The 19,235-nt window shown below is 39.2% G+C and overlaps 1 long non-coding RNA gene across 3 annotated transcripts in view; it reads left to right on the top strand.

Annotated features, from left to right (window-relative positions):
• LOC103891161 (uncharacterized) overlaps positions 1 to 19,235 on the top strand; it is a 122,850-nt gene that overhangs the window by 96,130 nt on the left and 7,485 nt on the right. For 2 of the 3 annotated variants that reach the window (XR_008527072.2, XR_008527070.2), the window contains exons 3-4: positions 15,387 to 15,579; positions 18,719 to 18,893. This is a non-coding gene — a long non-coding RNA (uncharacterized LOC103891161). The remainder of the gene's footprint in view (positions 1 to 15,386; positions 15,580 to 18,718; positions 18,894 to 19,235) is intronic. The other variant, XR_010140874.1, reaches the window with a different exon arrangement.

Raw genomic sequence — 19,235 nt, 5'->3', positions numbered from 1 at the left:
AGGAGTCATCAAACAATTTCCAGATATAATTGAGACCATAAAGAAAACCATTAGAGGCCAACTGTGGTGGCCTGTAATCCCAGCACTTTGGGAGGCCGAGGTAGGAGGAACAATTGAGGCCAGGAGTTGGAGACCAGCCTGGGCAACACAGTGAGACCCTGTATCCACAAAAAATTTAAAAAAATTAGCTAGATGTGGTGGCACACACCTGTGGTCCCAGCTACCTGGGAGGCTGAGGGAGGTGGATCTCTCGAGCCCAGGAGTTTGAGGCTGCAGTGAGCCATGTTCATGCCACTCCACTCCAGCTTGAGTGACAGAGCAAACAAGCAGAAAGAGAGAAAGAAAGAAAAGAAAAAGAAAGAAAGGAAGGAAGGAAGGAAGGAAAGAAAGAAAGGAAAGAAAGAAAAGAAAACCATTAGAAACTCAACTGAGGATTTCCTGTGAGTCTGAAACTGAGAATGGGGAATATTCTCTGCCCTGACATGCTCTCTTCCCTCCCTCATCTCTGGAGTCTAATAGAAACCTAATCAAGTGAGGCTGGCATTAACAAGAAGAAAGCATTGTCCTGAAGCAAAGGAGTCCATTTTCTCACATGAAAAATAGAACAACTTCCACTATGAACCAAAGAAATTTATATAAAAGCAATGATTATTCAACATGCAGATCATTCAAGATATAGGTAAATATTTAGAGAATGACAACAATTCCACTTAGAATCATTGGTGTGCCTTTCTGAGATACGCAAGTGTGGGAAACATGGGTTCTTAAAGATAGAATCTAACCTTAGCCAATCCCTCGGCCCATTTCTGATCTCTCTCATCTTCAACGTCAGCCCTTAAATCTCAGAGATAAAATGATGCTCATTGTTTGGTAGAAAACAAAAGGTGAAAATCTGGTGGTTGGTTTTTGGATAGTGTCACAATGGTCCTGCTTCAAAGTAATCCCCTCAAATTGACCTCATCATATTGTCCTTGGTATCAATATGGCCACATCAACACAGCTTCATCAATAGATCATGCACTCCAGACAGAAATCGGGTACAACATTACCTCCACACAAGAGTGGTTATTATACCATCTGCCCTTGTAAATGTCCACCACTGACATCCATGCTAATTAAATCAAGTTGATTAGAACTCAGCAATGACCTAATTCCATGTCTTACACATCAACAGCTGTTTGTGTATACCAGTTAGTGGGACAGGGCAACCAAGCCACAGAAATAATTTAGGTGGCACTTTCTAAACAATGTAGATCAATTTAAAGTACACTCACTTGTGGTAAATGACTCATGGTGGAACAATGAGATCAAACCTATAATAACTAATGTTTATAAATGGAAGAGAATGTGACAAGGGTAAAAAATTGTTAATAGAGTTACTTAAATACTTCAGATAAATTAATCTAGTTAACAGCTACTTATTGAGCACCTACTATGTTCCAGGCAGGAAAATCCTTACCTTCATGGAGCTTTCATTTATGTGGATGGAGAATAAAAACATTGAAAATTAAATATGTATTATGTCAGAAGGTGGTAAGTGCTATGAAGAAAAATAATGCAAGAAAGGGGAACATTTCACATCTAATCTGTCAGCTAATCCCGATGGTTTGCATTCAAAATATATTCAGAACCCATACTTTCTTCACTTCCACTGCTTGGGCCACATCACCAAAAGAATAAAGCCCTAACCTCTTGATTGTTCTTCTTGCTTTAACTTGGCCCCTTTTAGTTTATTCTCAATACAGTAGCCAGAGTCATTCTGCTAAAAAGAAGTTAGATAATTTCATTCATCTCCTGTAAACATTCCAGCTGTCACCCAGAGTACAGGCCTGAGTCTTCAAAAAAGCCTCTGAGGTCTTGCATTGTCTAACCTCTGTGTTCTCTTTGTGTTCATCTCTTATTACTCTTCTCTCTGCTCCAGTTTCACTGGCCTGATTGCTGGTCCTTGAATGCTGGGCACCTCCTTCCTCATGGCCTTTGCTCTTGCAGTCACTGTGCCTAGAAATCACCTTGTTTATTTTTAATTTTTGTTTTTGCCTTGGATGCCACCAGCTCCCAAATCACCTCTGGTGTCTGCACTTCAAAGTGGAATAAGTAGGGGCTTGACCCCATGATCACCTTTGACCAGTTTTGCCTGCCATATCATCAAGCACAATGTGCCACATTAAAAGGGTGATAACACACGTGACATCTTGTCTTGCTCTGTTCGTCACTCCCCCATCCAACTACCTAATGCTACTTTTCTCATTTCACCCTCACCTTCTGCCTTAGTCCTGTGCTATTATCTTCCTGACTGTGCCCTTGACTCCTTTGCATGTGGACCCTGCTCCATTCTGGTAAAGAACACTGGACCTGCCATGGCAATGCACCTTCTTTCTGACTCAGACCCACAGAACATTTCTAACTGAAGGCTGTCACCAACCTCACCCATGCTTCAAACATAGGAGGCAGGATTTGGACATGACTAGTTCAAGAAACCACATTTCATTTGAGTGATAGTAATAAATAGCGAAATGGGAACAAACATATACAATTTTACCTTAGAGCTGGTAATGATCCATAGGGTGAAGTGGAAGTTCTTCACTCAGCTCCTTATTCTAGGAAAATCTTCCCTTCTCCCATCCCTTCCTCATTTCTGAAAAGGAGAAAATATTATTTTGATTGTATATTTAGATGGTTAATTAGGCCACTCATGGTGGGGTTATTAACAGATGTGGCTCTCTGCAGAGATATGCACTTTTCTTGTCTACCTCTTGCTCCACACTGGAGCAATGTTAAATTCTGTTTTCTCTCATTCTCTTTGGCCCTGTCATGTTGCTGATCTCTGGGTACTAAGAAGAAATATTCAGGTATGGGCTTGAAAGAAGGAAGAGGAAGTGGTTCAACTTAGCTTTCCAGAGTTCCATATAACAGTCTTACGTGTTACCTATATCTATTAATATACCTGTCTTCCCCATGATATCTCAGACCCCAGCTGGAAAGAATTGAATGGCTGGGGTGACTGATTAGCTGGAGGCTGAAATCATCTGGAGGCTTCGTTTCTCACATGTTTGTTGTTTGGGATGGTGACTTGAAGTCTGGGCTCAGCTGGGACACTGTCAACTGATGAGTCTATGTGCATCCTCTTGATACAGGTTGGACTTCTAACAATGATTTTTATTATACATTAAAATGTAGTATAGTACTATATAGTTCCTGAGTGATGAAAAACAGCTTTCACAAACCCCAGATTTCAAAATCTCTCAGGCTGCGTTAAAAAAATGTTTGCTCTTATTTTCACACACACAACACTAATTGGGGTGCTTTTTATGTTACTTGGCCTACAGCAGATTATGAGTGGCAAAGTAGACATGCAAGGCTGGCTGCTACAGGCAGGTGTACAGATAGTGCAGTGACTGTCAGATTAGTATTGGGACTGCAGATTGTTTTTTTAATCAATTAAAGGAGGAATGAAATCATCATTGCAATTCAGAAAGAACAACACAGTATGAATCATTTAGTGCAAGAATCAATAGATCTTCACAACTCACTAGCTCTTTCAGGCAGTACAGTGTGGTAGGGAAGGGATTTCATTTACTGGGTAAGGACACAGGTTTTGTAGTGAGACACTCTTGAGTTCATTGTCCTATTTCTATTACTTAGCAGCTGTAATAGAAATTGGTTCTGTAAAAGGGACTTATCAGACTCATCTCGTAGGATTTTTTCGGTGAGGGGAGGAGGGGAGATTAAACGAGGTAATGTTTGAAAAGCACAGCATAGATGTGGATGCTACAAGCTGATAAACAATGGTCCCATCTCTGAGAGTCCTGGTGATGACCATGAATCATTAAGAGATGGGCACAATATAATATGTGCACTCATTTTCTTAGAGAAACAAGGAAGTGTACTGTAAATATTATCAATATTAAAATATTAAAATTATAAGGGTCCCAAGTAAAACATCTGTATCAGACAAGGTTTTGACCAGAAATAGCCAATTCAAATGGAGTGATTTGTGGATAATTTTACAGATGCATGGGCAGGGTGGTATAGGGAAATCACTGGCTAAGGTGGGAAGGTTTCATATTACTACTCCTAGGTCTAAGAGTAAGTAAGGGAAGTTAGCAGGACCTAGACCCAGTGAGGCTATGTGGAGAGGGCTGCTGAGACCTTTGGTGGAGAGACCCTCTCTCTGACTCCTTAGGGAGAAAGGTGGAGGAATAAATGATCTCGGCTTCCTCTTTCTAATCAGCTGATGCTATGCATTGGAACCTACTGGAAGCCAGTGTGCAACATAGCCTGCTGTTGAGGTTCACTCAAGTTAGCCCTCCGGGACTTGGAACAGGGTGAACAACAATATCCTTTTCATCTCCCAGACAAGGAAAGATGAAAAGACCAACAATATGCAGTATGTAAAACTTAGAATATCTGCAAGCAAGATTAAAGGGCTTCTCTCTCTGGGTTTGTGAGTGTTTACTTCCCTGTTTCTTCTCCACTCTGATTTTCTGTGGACAAGTCATGTGGTGATTTTAGATGAGTTTAGCCACATGTAATTTTTGCAGCAGGCTGATGTAGACATTCTTCTTGTTCCTAGACTGGCATCCTCACTCAACAGCCCTATAAGGTGCTCAGAATTGTGTTAGAGGCTGCGGGAGAAACAGACAAGGAGGGAAACCCAATTCCTGTCATGCAAGAACTTACAATGTGATAAGGGAGATAGGACAAACCCATAATATGGAGCAATTCAAGATGATGTATAATTAAAATATGGTAGGAGTTCTGAAGAAGGCCATCATTGAGGACTTGGGGCAGAGGGAAGAAAGATTTGTTGGAGGGGACAGCACAGCTGAGCTGTAATTTGACAGTAGGTGAGGTAGAGAGGAGAGCATCCCAGGTGACCAGACTACATAAGCAAAGAAGTAAATTTTTGGCTTCCAGCGGCACCAACCAGTAGAACAACCATTACCCAGTAAGCAAGGTGGAATAGGCTGAGAGTTAGAGGATCTCAACTCTGGTTTTGGGAAAAATGTAATATAATAAGTCCCTGGGGAATAAGGTAGGGTTACTTTTTCATTTGCTGTCCTGTTAAATCTGAGATATAATGTGAAGAGATCAGAAAAATTTCTAATGTTGACTTTTTTTATTAATGTGGGATCTTCAAATGTGACCAGGTGAATTCAGTAATTTTCTCCAGTTTTTCTAAGTGCTGAATTTGTGAGGTGCTCACTAAGAATCTCAAAATAGTGAGGTTGATGGATTTACATTAATTATTATGGTTGCAGGAATTTAACTGACTCAAACCTCTTCCTAAGACAGAAAATTTAATTGACAATGAAAATAAAAATAGAAATTTACATTATCACTGTGAATATGAACACAATTATGATGTATTTCAAGGGTCTGACTTTCAAATGAGACTTTACAAATAATTGTAAGCACCAATATTATATCTTATCTATGTAAAATAAGTTATCTATTTTCTTTTGTGGTTTTATGTTCTTAGGAGTTCTATGGTGAATTTTCAGTGTCCTTACTTGGCACTTAAAAAATTTTTTTTGGCTGAACTCAAAATGCTTCTTTCTTTCATCTGTACCATTAGTTGATTTAACAAGTCTACCAGCCTGTGCTTTGAAGAAGGAATGAAGGCTACAAATTGGGGGTTGACCCCACCACAACCCCCAATAAATGCAGAAGATGAAAAGAAAATAACATTTACTTAAATTTTCTATCTACCAAGTCCTTTCATATATTTGATGTTAGTAGTATCCATAGCAGCCTAGTAGAGGATTAATATCATTTCCAATTTATATTTGAGGAAACTGAGGCTTGGAGAGGGTAAATTGTCTAAGGTCAGACAGCTATAAACAGATGGAACTGGAGTTTGAACCAGGAACCATCAGCTCTTTATTCCAAACCTCATTTTCTTTATATTAAAATAATCTATTTACTGAATTAATTCTTAGACATTAATAATACTTTTATTTGAATCTCACAAATATTTTATACAAAATTATGCCTTGTACCTTGGAGAATAACAAAGTCAAGCAAAAATACAGAATGACACGTATTTGTTACTGTCTCAGACTCAGAAAGGAATCAGGGCTGATGCCATAGTTTTGTTGAATGAACTCTTCCCCAGAGGTATCCGTTATTCTGACTTCTAACACCATAGATTAGTTTTCCATGTTTTGAATTCCATATGCACAGAAGCATGCAGTACACATTTTTTTTTGCATGTGGCTTTGCCTCAAAAATACATTTTTGAGATTCATCCATGTTATTTCACGTGGCAATTGATTGTTCATTTTCGTTGCTTGTAGTTCAGACTTCCCCTATCTAATGACTGTTCAGTTAATAATATTCATTATGATGACTCTTAGAAATTTATACTATTTTTAAGGAATGACTCCTTTTTATTAAGTATAATGACTTTTTCACTGTAAAATATACTAAATAAATGTGCTGTAGGAAGTGATATTTGACAATGATTTCAAGAAGACACATTCACCAATAATCTTGACACAGTTGCTCCTGACAAAAGACTGTCACATGAAACAAATTCTAATTGTGTGACACATTTACATGAACCCAAATGTGTTGTTTTGCATGTACAAGCCACAAGAGAGGGATAAAGAGGTGATTTATTTCAGTGGTTCTTCATTGTGTTGAGTGGATGTGGTATTTCCACTTGTTTCAAAGGGATCTCATGATTAGCCTTTATTTTGCCCTCTATTTTGCTTTTCTGTACTTTGTCAGTGCCATTTGAGTGTGAGAAACCCTTAACCCCCCAAATGTTGAAAAATTGTCATAGAAAATGGTGTAGAAAGAAGAAAAAAGATTGAATGCAAAAAACCTTCATTACATTTTATGTGCAAACTATTCTAATCTATTGTTTATTACATATATAAATTTGTTTTCATTATTCAATTTATTATTTTCTATCTGGATCTTATATCTTGGATTATTAGGATTAGAATGAAATACATTAGTTTTTTCCATCAAAACTAATATAAATATTTTTCTTTTAATGTTTTTGATTTAGTGGCAGGGTTTTAAGGAATGAATTAAAGTTCATCGGGCAAAGGATAGGTATATTCCATACCACGACTATATCACAACTTATCCATTCTATTGTTGATGAATATTTTGGTAGTTTTCCTCTTTCTGCAGTTAAGAATAATGTTTCTAAAAATATCCTGTACGAGCTGTTTTGTGTGCACAGGTTCACACTTCTGTTGGGTATAAACTTAGGAGTGGTTTTTCTGGATCACATAAATACATGTGACTAATAGATAATGCCAATGAATTTTCTAAAATACTTGCAACAATTACATTCTCACAAGTAGTATATGAGAGTTTTAGTTGTTCAAATCTTTGCAAACATTAGTTATCTTAGTATTTAAAATTTTATCCATTCTAGTGTGTATGTCAAAATCATTGGGGTTTTAACTTGCATTTTCCTGATTATTGAAAAGTTGAGCATCTTTTCATATGTTTATTGGCCATTTGGATATTTTCTTTTGTGAGCTGTCTGTTCTAGTCTTTTGCCTGTTTGTCTGGCATATTTCTATTGATTTGTAGGTGTTCTTATACATTCTGGATACTAGCCCTTTGTTAATAGCGTTAAAAATATATGTTCTTAGCATGCGACTTGCCTTTTCACTCTACTAGTAGAGCCTTCTGGTAAGCAGACATTCTTAGCTTTTTTTTTTTTGAGACGGAGTCTCGCTCTGTTACGCAGGCTGGAGTGCAGTGGCGCGATCTCGGCTCACTGCAAGCTCCGCCTCCCGGGTTCACGCCGTTCTCCTGCCTCAGCCTCCCGAGTAGCTGGGACTACAGGTGCCCACCACCACACCCGGCTAATTTTTTATATTTTTAGTAGAGACGGGGTTTCACCGTGTTAACCAGGATGGTCTCGATCTCCTGACCTCGTGATCTGCCCGCCTTGGTCTCCCAAAGTGCTGGGATTACAGGAGTGAGCCACTGCACCCGGCCTTCTTAACTTTATTGTAGCCCAGTGTATCTATTTTTCCTTTACGGTTTGAGTTCTTTTGTGTTGTTAAATAAATCTTTGCCTACCTCAAGGTCACAAAATTGCTTTTTTATGTTATCTGTGAGATACCTGATTGTTTCACCTTTCACGTTTAGATTTACAATCCACCTGGAATTGATTTTTTGAAATGATGTGAAGTAAGGGTCAAGTTTCATTGTTTTCCATATGGATACCCAATTGACTCAGCACCATTTTTTGAAAATATGACCCTCCTTCACTTCTCTATGGTGCCATATTTGTCATAAATCAAGTGACCATATATGTATGGGTTTGTTCTGGCCACTCTACCCTGTGTTGATCTGTGTATTATGTATCAGTAGCACATTAGCTTAATTCTTAAAGCTTTATAATAAGTCCTGATAATTGGTAGAGGAAATCCTTCAACTTTGTCCTCTTTATGCTTGTACTGGCTACTCTTGGTCTGTTGCATTTTATTGAAACTTGAGTGTCAGGTGGTCAACTTACACACACACACACACACACGACTGCTGGAATTTTGATTGGGATTGCATTGGAAATATAATTTAATTTAATTTTCAGAGAATTGATATGGTGTATACTTTCATTTATTTATATCTTTAATATCTTTTGAAAATGCTATATCATTTTCTGTATACAAGTCTTATGTATATTTTATTAGATTAATTTCTAAGGATTTGTGTTGTAGATGCTATTGTAGACTACAATACTTCATTGTTTTAAAATTTAATTTTCCAGTTTTTTGACGCTGGGATAGAGAAATACAACTGGTTTTGACTTGGTATTCAGTGACCTGCTAAATTCACTTTTTAATTTCTATAACTTATTTATAGATTCTTTGGATTCTCTACATTCTCAATTATGTTGTCTGTGGATAATGACAGCTGTATTTCTTCCAGTCTCCCCTTAGCCCAAAGGTGGAGCTCTTTGAGGTCCCAGTCTAAAGCAGAAGAAGGTGATTTAACCAGTTCCTTGACCTTGGTGGGCCTTGGACTCTTACTTTGGTCTCCCCAGACCTTCAAGGCTGCTACTGAGCAATGTAGTCTCTTAAATGTCTCTTCCAGATAGACAAAAGCTAACAGGCGAAAGCCGTCTCTGAGTTCTGTCTTCTTTAAATCTTGACCTGGTTTTTCCTTACTGTTTTGTTAGCTCTTTGATGCTTTTATTTATTTATTTACTTTTTTTTTTTTTTTGAGATAGTCTTACTCTATTGCCCAGGCCAGAGTGCAGTGGCACAATCTCGGTTTACTGCAACCTCCACCTCTTGGGTTCAAGCCATTCTCCTGCCTCAGCCTTCTGAGTAGCTGGGATTACAGGCCTGCACCACCACACCCAGCTAATTTTTGTATTTTTAGTAGAGACGAGGTTTCACCATATTGGCCGGGCTTGTCTCTAACTCCTGACCTCAAGTGATCTGCCCGCTTCAGCCTCCCAAAGTGTTGGGATTACAGGCGTGAGCCACTGCGCCCAGACTCTTTGATGCTTTTAAAAAGCTGTTTAAAATATTTTGAAAAATTTAATAACATTAAAAATATTTCATCCAGTATTTTTCTATTTGTCTTCAGTGAAAATATTGTATTAATTACCTAGCCTGCTATTACTAAAAGCAGAAGTTCATTGGGTATTTTTCTATGGCAGCCTTGGGAAAGAAAGGATGCCAGGTTTCAGGACTGAATTCTTATGTTTATTTGGGAGCAAAGAGATGAGTCATGGATGACGACGGCTGACAGAGCCAGGTCAGAATGACCTTCTTGCTTTTACCGTGCTCTGGGATTGCAATGCTCATGGACAAAGCTAAAATTGTAGAACTTTGTATACTGGGAATGGGTGTAAGAAATACTCCTGAATGCACGTGGAAACACCTTTCTTATCTATGCTAAACATAATTGATTGGAGTTCACCCAAAGCTTCTTTCCTTCAAGCATTCATGTTTATTTTTAATCCCTGGGACTACAGTGTCACATGAGAGTCAGTTCAAGGAAGTGAAATTGAGTTCTAAATTGGATAGTATAGATGAGCAGATATGAACATGATAGAAAAGGCCTTTTACATGTTTAGGGACCAGGGATTCAATGTGTGTGTGTGTGTGTGTGTGTGTGTGTGTGTGTATTTTGAGACAGGTTCTCCCTCTGTTGCCCAGCCTGGAATGCTATGGTGTGAACACAATTGCAGCCTTGACCTCCTAAGCTGAAGTGATCCTCCCGCCTCAGCCTCCTGGCTTCCTGAGTAGCTGGGACCACAGCACTGAGTAGCTGAGGCACATCACCATGCCTGGCTAATTTGTGTATTTTTTGTAGAGACCTGGTCTCGGCATGTTGCCCAGGCTGGTCTCAAACTCCTAGGCTCAAGCAATTCTCCTGCCTTGGCCTCCCAAATTATTGGGTTTGTAGGCACAAGCCACTGCACCTGGCTGAAATCATTTGCTGAGTAGACTTATTTATTTCACAGCATTTGCTGAGTCATATCTACAAATACAGTCATGTGTCCTTTAACAATGGGGATATGTTCTGAGAAATTCATTATTAGACAATTTCGTTGTTATGTGAGCATCATAGAGTATATTTACACAAACCTAGATGGTATAATGTACTATACATTTAGGCTATATGGGATAGCCTATTGCTCTTAGGCTCCTATATAGCATGTTACTGTACTGAATACTGTAGGCAATTGTAACACAGTAGTATTTGTGTATCTAAACATATCTAAACAAAGAAAGCACAGTAAAAATACTGTGTTGTAATCTTATGGGGCCACCGTTGCCCATGTGGTCTGTTGTTGACCAAAATGTCATTTTGTTGCGACTGACTGCAGTTGGCACACAGAAATAATTCTGCTGTGTGGGGACTTAATTTGAAATGGTATTTTTTATATGGTATTTATTATAATGGATTTTTAGCTATCATAATTCTGGGCTGGGTTTTCCATATATAATATGCATTCTGATGAGATTCCATCTGAAGACATGACACAAAACCTTATGCTAAGCAGCACTCTTTAGGGAGGACTGAATCCAGTCATAGACCATTGCTGAGTTTCTTAAAATGTTGTTCCTCCCCAGCTGGGTGCAGTGGCCCATGCCTGTAATCCCAGCACTTTGGGAGGCTGAGGCAGGTGGATCACGAGGTCAGGAGATCAAGACCATCCTGGCTAACACAGTGAAACCCCGTCTCTACTAAAAATACAAAAAATTAGCCAGGCATGGTGGTGGGTGCCTGTAGTCCCAGCTACTCAGGAGGCTGAGGCAGGAGAATGGTGTGAACCCAGGAGGCAGAGCTTGCAGTGAGCCGAGATCACGCCACTGCACTCCAGCCTGGGGGACAGAATGAGACTCTGTCTCACAAAAAACAAAAAAACAAAAACAACAACAACAACAACAAAAATGTTGCTCCTCCCCTTGCCTTCCACTTTTGAAAAATACTCTAATACTCTATTCCATAAGGAAGCATTGCCTTTTTAAAAAATTTTTTTCTACAAAAAAAAAAAAAAAAGATTAAACCCATCTTTCAAGAGCTGAAGGATCAGCAACAATTTAAATTTTCACATGAAAATGGCTGAAGGCCTCTGGGAGCCTGTTGATTGAGCAATCATCCAGCTTTAGTTGATTCAGAGACACCTGAGCACTGGAGAGTCAGCCTTTGTCTTTCTTTTCTAAGAGTCCAAGACTTTGTATGTTCTTTAGCTATTAAGGAAACATGGCTTTTGACTATGTGTGCACTTCCTATGTAGGGGTATTTTCAGTGTTATTAGAGGCAGAATGTTAAGGAAAATAGACATTTGCAATGAACATCTGTTACAAAGTTAGAAAGAGTCTGGTTTAGGGTATCACTAATCCCATACCACAAAAATATCTGGTTGAATGGTCATTGCTAATATTCATGGAGATTCAAGCTAAATACAGTTAGTTCATCCTGCTAGGACTCATTTGACTAGAACCTATCCTTTGCATCTAAATGTTGTAAATAAACCTTTAATAAATAGTTATCAATACAGTATAGAATAGTATATCCAGAATGCAGAAAGATCCTTTCAGGCTATAAGAGCATTTTTAATAAAATTCAGCTATGAGATATGAGATGGAATAAGTAACAACAGCAGCAACATCCACAAAAGCCTCAGACAAACAAATCGTTCATGCACATATTTGTGAAAGTATCTCCTTCCCATATCCCCCAACAGAAATTATTATTTAATTAAATGGGCAAAACCTTGAATTAAATTGATCTTATATACTGTACTGTATGGCTAAGAAAACCACCTCTATTTTATGTGGTGGTAAACACACGTAAATAATGGAGGTCAGAGAAACAGGATGAATTTATATTTCTAGTAGGTTTGAAAGGGTTTACAAATTGTGTGGGCTTGAAAAATAAATATTTTACAACCACATTTTATGCTGTCAGTTTGATATTTCAATATAAATTGAATAAATCCTCGATGTGCCTTTTGTTTGCTGTTACCTGTTGTAGAATAGTACCAAATAAAGGTTTTCGACAGGGAAGACAACAGGTGTCATCAGCAGAAAGAGAGACATGATTTTCACATTAAAGTGCCTTGGATGGCAATTAAATCAACAACAAAACAGATATAGAACCCTGAGATTCAAACATCAGAGAAATGTGAATAATGCACAAAATCATGGTAAAAACACCAAATTATAGTTTCTTTGGAATAACATTGTATGTAATGCCAAAATATGACAGGTATTACTGTCATGTGATATTGAGATATCTTGAGGCAATACATTGGGGTAAATTCATTTTAATTGAAACCAGATTTTCAAAATTTACAGCTCCTGTAATGTATAGAGACAGAATACTTCTTGTAACACATGATTAAATAAACTCCATTTGGAGGGAGAGAAAGACAAGGGTTGGACACTTAGGCACTAAGAGTGGCCCTGTAAAGAAAATAGGAAATCAACAACCCCGAGACGCATGTAAGTACAAATGCTTTCTAGGATTATAAACTACTACTTCAGACACTCAGACAACTAACTAGTATTTCCATTACTTCTCACTGTCTTCCAACTGTTTCTTTTTATTTCTCCGACTAGTGTTGGGCAAAGTAAAAGTTGAATACCCAAGCAGGCTTCCTTCCATTGCCACTAAGTCCCCACAAAGTTGCTTGAAGGATGCCCTAATGTATATGACTAGAAGAGGGAGCAAGAGGCTTGGAGGGACAACTATGGTCAATGATGATATGACAGTCACTGGGGACACAGAGACGGTCAAGGAAGAGTTCTTGTCTTTATAATTTCCATAATGAGTTGAGAAGGCAAATATATTAGCAAATAATTGTAACCACACTATGTTGGTCATGATAAAATAGATTTGTATAAAATAGGGGTATGTGGGATGGGGAAGGAGTAGGGTGGAGGTGAGTGGTGGGGAAGGCACAGGGAGAGCCCAGAGAGAGGTATCTCTCTAGCTGAATCCCTAAGGCTGAGCAGGACTTCTCTAAGCAGGGAAGGGAGAAAAGGCCTTCTGAGTAACAAGCATATGCCAAGACCTGGAGATGTTTAACAGATCAGAGTACAGGTGTGATGCTGGGAAACAGGCTCTGAATTTAGATGTTGTCCTACAGGCCAGAGGGACAAATATAAGGGCTTGAACAGAAGTGTAAAATTATTTGATTTGCTCTTTGGAAAGATCATTCTCTCTGCTTCATTGAGAGCTGACTGAAGAAAAACTAGGGGAACAATGACTAATTGGGAAGTCATTGCCAGAAACCAGGATTTGAACTAGGACAGAGGTGTGGTAGAGAAAGGTGTCAAGATAACTACCAGATTTCAGGCTTGAGTTACCAGCAGTTTATCACTAGGATAGGGAATACAGATTTGGGAAGACAGTCATTTGAGTTTTGGACATGCTACATATGTGGTCCTGGATGATAGCTTGGTTGATAGATGATAGTGTAGAGTATGGATAGAGGGAGGCTCAGCTTGGCATTGACCTTACAGGCAGAGGGATAGTCATCCAGATTGACTGGCAAGTACCTCTCTAGAAAGTGTTTATCTCCTGTATACAAAGCCCAGGAGAATGGGCAGCTTTCCTCCCTTCTACTGCGTGGCTAATGTCACCCCTCTACCCCAGCACTGCAACGGATGTGTAATTTAAAAGAAAAATAACCTGTGGGAGTTAGTGGGGTGCCAGTCACTCTCAACCTCATGTTAAATAGAGTAATAAATAGCTGAGCTCACCTTAAGTTTGGAGGAAGTGGGAGGAACTGGTTTTGGGATATGTGAGAAGCTGCAATTACTGGATAGTGGCAACTAGACAGCCAGGGGTGCATGACACCACCCAAATTAGGGGATTAGAATAATGGAATGCCAGCTGTCAGGAGGAACAAGTCCAGACAGGGAGGTGAGATGGTCCCAATTATAGCACTTTGGAATTTTGTCCCTAGAAGGTCCTGTTTACTGTATTGCTAACAATCCCCCACAGGTGGAGCCTAACACTCATGTACTAAGTACTTTTAATTTAAAGTGGATATGACCATATCTGTGAGTCCATTTTACAGATGAAAAATCTGAAGCTTGGAGAGTGGAATAACTTGCTAAGTGGCACAGCCAGATCTTTCTGCCTACAAAGTCCATAATACTCTTTGTACTGTATCATATTTGATCCTGAGAGGAGAGAGGAAGTAAAATTAATAGGATGTGCAAAAGTGTTAAAGTAAGAAGAATGAGTAACATTATTAAAATGTGTTTGATAGATATAGGTCCTTGGAAAAGACGTCCCCATTACTTCTCGTTGCAGTGCCTGTGTTCAAGCCTCTTCCCAGATCCTCAGATCTCTCACCAGAGTCCTAAGGATTGCATTTGAGATAAGGCAAATCTGAAAATAATAATTTTACTTCTTCAAGATATCAGTCACTGGTTATTAGCATTCCATCTAGTGGCTTTGCTACTCAAATTTATCTACCATGGAACATATTGGCAGTGGGAACATGTTGTCGACAGTGCTATGTTATAGAGAATATACAGAGTAAAGGCTTATCATTTTCAATGTCCTTACATTTCATTATCTCACATCAATCCTACAAGATGACAGATTTCAGAGTTAAGGAAATGGAGGACCAGAGAGGTTAAGTGACTTGCTCAGACCTACACGTCTAGTAAGAGTTGGTGCCAGTACTAGAAATGCAAGTCTTCTGACTTATTGGCAATATGCTTTCTGAGATATCACACAGACAGGGTGTGGAGAGATACAGAGAGAGATGAGGGGATGGGAGGGAGAGGTTATATAATAGAGAAAAGGAATGCAAAGCAAAATCTAATAAAAATCCAGGGAACAAGGAATCAACAACTTCTTTGCTTTCAAATGCATCATTATGGTTTTTCATCCTTTTGTTTTGCCCACTGTTTTCAAAGATTTTTAGGCTCTCAAGATTTCAGTGAAGAGCCACTTGAGGTAGCCACACAGGCTGTCACTAAAAGGTCCTGGAGCTGAGGAGTTAATGGACCCCAGAAATCTACTGCCGCTGCAGTCACGCACAGCATCAGAGTTACAATTTCCATGCTGGTAATGAGCAGAGCATGCCCCATGGTCTGAAACAGATCCATGGTAAGATGCTACTTGTTGCAAATAATAGCAACTGTGAACAGCATACCAGTGGGGCTGACTCTGGGCCTGGGATCCACTGTGGCACAAGTACCACCAGTGAGATTTAATTGCTCACCTTGAGAGCCACTGTAGATAGGGCACAGGACATGGGGAGAACTGTTTCCACCCCTTCGATGGCAGTTCCTTCCACTCACTGGCTTTAGTGGGTGTCGGTCAGTGTGCCTTACTTTTCAAAGAGCAATGTTGAATCTCTATCAAGTAATACAGCCAAGAGATCCTTCCAGTCTCTCCTGAAGCAGTTCAACAATTCTCAGGAAATATTTATTTCTGCTTATTAACAATGTTGACCAAGGATTAAGCATTCTTATTTCTGGACTTTTTCTCTCCCTTGAGTTGTCTCTTTGGACAGGGAGCAGAGATGGCACCCAGGCATACCTACAAAACTTAATTGCTCCTTTCCCCTGGTTGTCTTGCCTGCCACTGCTACTGAAGCCAGGCTAATTAGTTTCTTACAGAAATATCCATCCAAATCTGTGCTAGTCAAATCAAAATATCTTTATAATATAGCTTTCAAAGTGCAGGGAGAGCATTGATCCTAATATCTCTGTTTCCCCTTGAATGCCAAGATGGAAAAAAAATATGTTCCAGTCAAATATCCCCCCAAAAAGAGCATGTCAAAGTATTAAATGCATCAGCGATAGCAAAATAGTTAAAATCCTGCTGTTGCAGCAGACTCAGGGTCATTACTTTTGATGAATATTTTCCTTTTTTTAAGAGGCATAGCTAATATAAGTAAGTAGACCAAAGAGGGTATTTAAAATATATCCATAGATTGCCTTTTGTTAAGATCTTTAACCCTGGAAAATCATGTCCGTAATCGTAGCTCATTATCTTAATTAGATCTGTCCTACATTATCTCACGATTTATTCTCATTACTTCATAGGTGATCAGCCTTTTGAAAAGGATGTGAGCAGAATTTGCTGATTTTTATTGTGGTAGTCTCTGTCTTCTCTTTCAAATTCTATTTAGATCTTTTGGGTATAATAATGGTGATGCTATAGTTAATTAAAAATTACATTAGAAAGATATTAATATTCATTCTACTGAATGAGCACAGGATTAACTCAAGAATTAAAATCTCTATAATGGCTAATGAGGTGAACTATGCTGGGATGCCCATAAAAACAGAAATGAATCATAAAAATGGCAAAAAGTCTGAAGCTTTTTGTCCTATTGTCATGCTGTTTGTATGGAAAGCAGGGCTATCTGCTCACAAGTCACTTGAATATATGCTTGCCCCCAAGGGAGTGATGGTACCTGATGTTCAAGTTGCAGCTTCTTAGGATCAAGATTGTGTTGTCAGGAAGTTGTACCTTCTCTCTTCCCCTATCCCTCTCACTCGGGTTAAAAACATGAGGAATAGCTGTCTAATACTTTGTCAGTTAACATGGGTTTATATCGTTTGAGGTAGGAAATAAACACCACACTTTCAGTTTTCTGGTTTGTAATACAGATTGTAATATAGGAGAAAAATTACAGATGAAGAAGGCAGAATTTGGCTATTGATACAAAATAGGAAGGGAAAATTGCAAGATTAAAGTTATTAGCAACTGTGTGTGGGGCAGTTATCTCTAGATGAGACATCACTGGGCAAATGCTGGCACCTTCTGGGGCAGGTTGGTCCTAGAGGGAGACACAGTCCCAGGGCAGGGCAGACAATTAGGATTATGGAAGTTCACTGTCAGGAAACATGCTCATGGGCAGCTTGCTCATGGCTGAAGGGAGGTCAAGGTAGAACAGGGCAGGGCCTAGTGAGGAAACCATAGCTGAAAGACCAATAGGCTTGGTTGGCTATAGTTGATGAGTTTCTAGATAATCGTTTTGTAGCAAATGTGCACAAAAATATGGAGTACAAAATCAAATTTTGTTCTGTCCTAAAGGTATCCTTGGAAGAGAGGTAAAGTGTGGTGGAAAGAGCTCTAAGCTGAATCAAAGAAATCTGTAGTCCTCCTTCATCTATAAGCCATTAATCAAATTGCTTAACCACTTTGGGCCTCAAATTCTTTATCTCTGAAATTAGAAGGTTGAAGTAGAGCATGATCACTAAGATCCTTCCAACTCTAGAGTTATAAGTTTATCTCACATGAAGAGTATTGCAATAAAAGTAAAAATACCAGGTATGGTAGATTGAGTGTAAAAAGGCCCCAGTCATTGCTCTCTTAGAATCTGCCTCCCATGCAATTGACTATGCAGCTTTTCCCACGGAGGTGGAGTCTACATTTGAATCTGGTGTGGCCTTGTTACTTGCTTTGGCCTACAGAGTGGGATGCAAGTAATGGTGATCCAGGTCCAAGTTTAGGCCTCCAGAAGTCTTTTGCTCTTTTGCTGTTTCTCAGATCCCTGTCTCCACTGACAGGACAAGCCTGAATTAATTTGCTGGAGGAATGAGACAGGTAGAAGAAAGCTGTGTCATTTCAGTCAAGGCTTCCTCATTCAGCAAACCTCAAGCTGGTCTGTTAGCTGATCACAGACACATGAGTGAGTCCAGATGAGATAATCCAAGCCCAGCCCAGATTACCGGGGCTGCCCAATCTACCCAGACTTGTGAGAAATAAGAAATGCTCCTTGTAATAAACCCGTAAGTTTCAGGGGTTTTCATATGATAAAAGTTAACTGATATGTAAGGTCCACTTGTTCACCTAAGAATTCAGTACCCAGTAAAATTCTCTTTCTCTCTCTCTCTCTCTCTCTCTCTCTGACTGTGACTATTTCTCAGGGTCTTCAGGAAATATTTCCAAAGTATTCATGAAAAATCTTACTTGCCAAATAGCACCCACAGGGTCCTACTACCACTTCTACTGGGCGCTGTTGATTCAATTGGGCATGTTGATACCCTATTCGTGGTGGTCATTGCTTCTACCTTTTTCTGCCTTGCACTAGGGAATCAACAACAAGTGCTTCAAGATGCCAAGGCTTTTCTTGAAAAGAGGGTAGTGAAATTGCAGAAATACCTTGCTCCTCATTTTTTGCTATTCTCTGTTACATGGTTACTAAAGCTATGTCAATATGCCTAATGTCTTAAGGAAGTTTAAATTAAGATAAATTTTAGGTTTTACTTATGGTTCTTTGTTTCTCCAGGACCCTGGGCCAGGGAAAGAAATGAATGAAGATGCCACCTTATGCCCAGAACGCTTCTCTCATTCAATGATAAAGGCTTTGTGGTTGGGTCAACTTTTGTTATGCTCAACTCTTTCCTTCGTAAGGATGGGCTCTTTCCTCAGGAGGCTTTTGTACTCCCAATTAACGCATTGCTGTAAGTTTGCCATATCGTTATGTAACACATACCTGGATGTGTTTGAACTCTGTCTCAGGATGAAGCTATGATGTCCCATTGCAATTGTTTTGAAATCTGCTTCCTGTATCCAGAGAGAGGGGCATTAAGATCCCAGAGATAGGTAGTTAAACATAACCTGCATGTCAGCTGCTCTTCATTGCAAAATGTCTGTGTTTGCACATAATACCTTAACATTTTCAGCTTCAGCTCACTTCAACATAGACATTTATGGGATCTTTTCAAACCTATCCTTCTCCATTTATTCACACCACAAAATCTAGTGATCAGCATAGACCCTGATAAAACTTTTGTAGGGAGAAT

The sequence above is a fragment of the Pongo abelii genome, chromosome 6 (genome assembly GCF_028885655.2).
Source record: "Pongo abelii isolate AG06213 chromosome 6, NHGRI_mPonAbe1-v2.0_pri, whole genome shotgun sequence".
In the NCBI taxonomy this organism is placed as follows: domain Eukaryota; kingdom Metazoa; phylum Chordata; class Mammalia; order Primates; family Hominidae; genus Pongo; species Pongo abelii.
The sequence above is the reverse complement of the archived record's forward strand: the minus strand, read 5'-3'. Positions and strand labels throughout refer to the sequence as shown.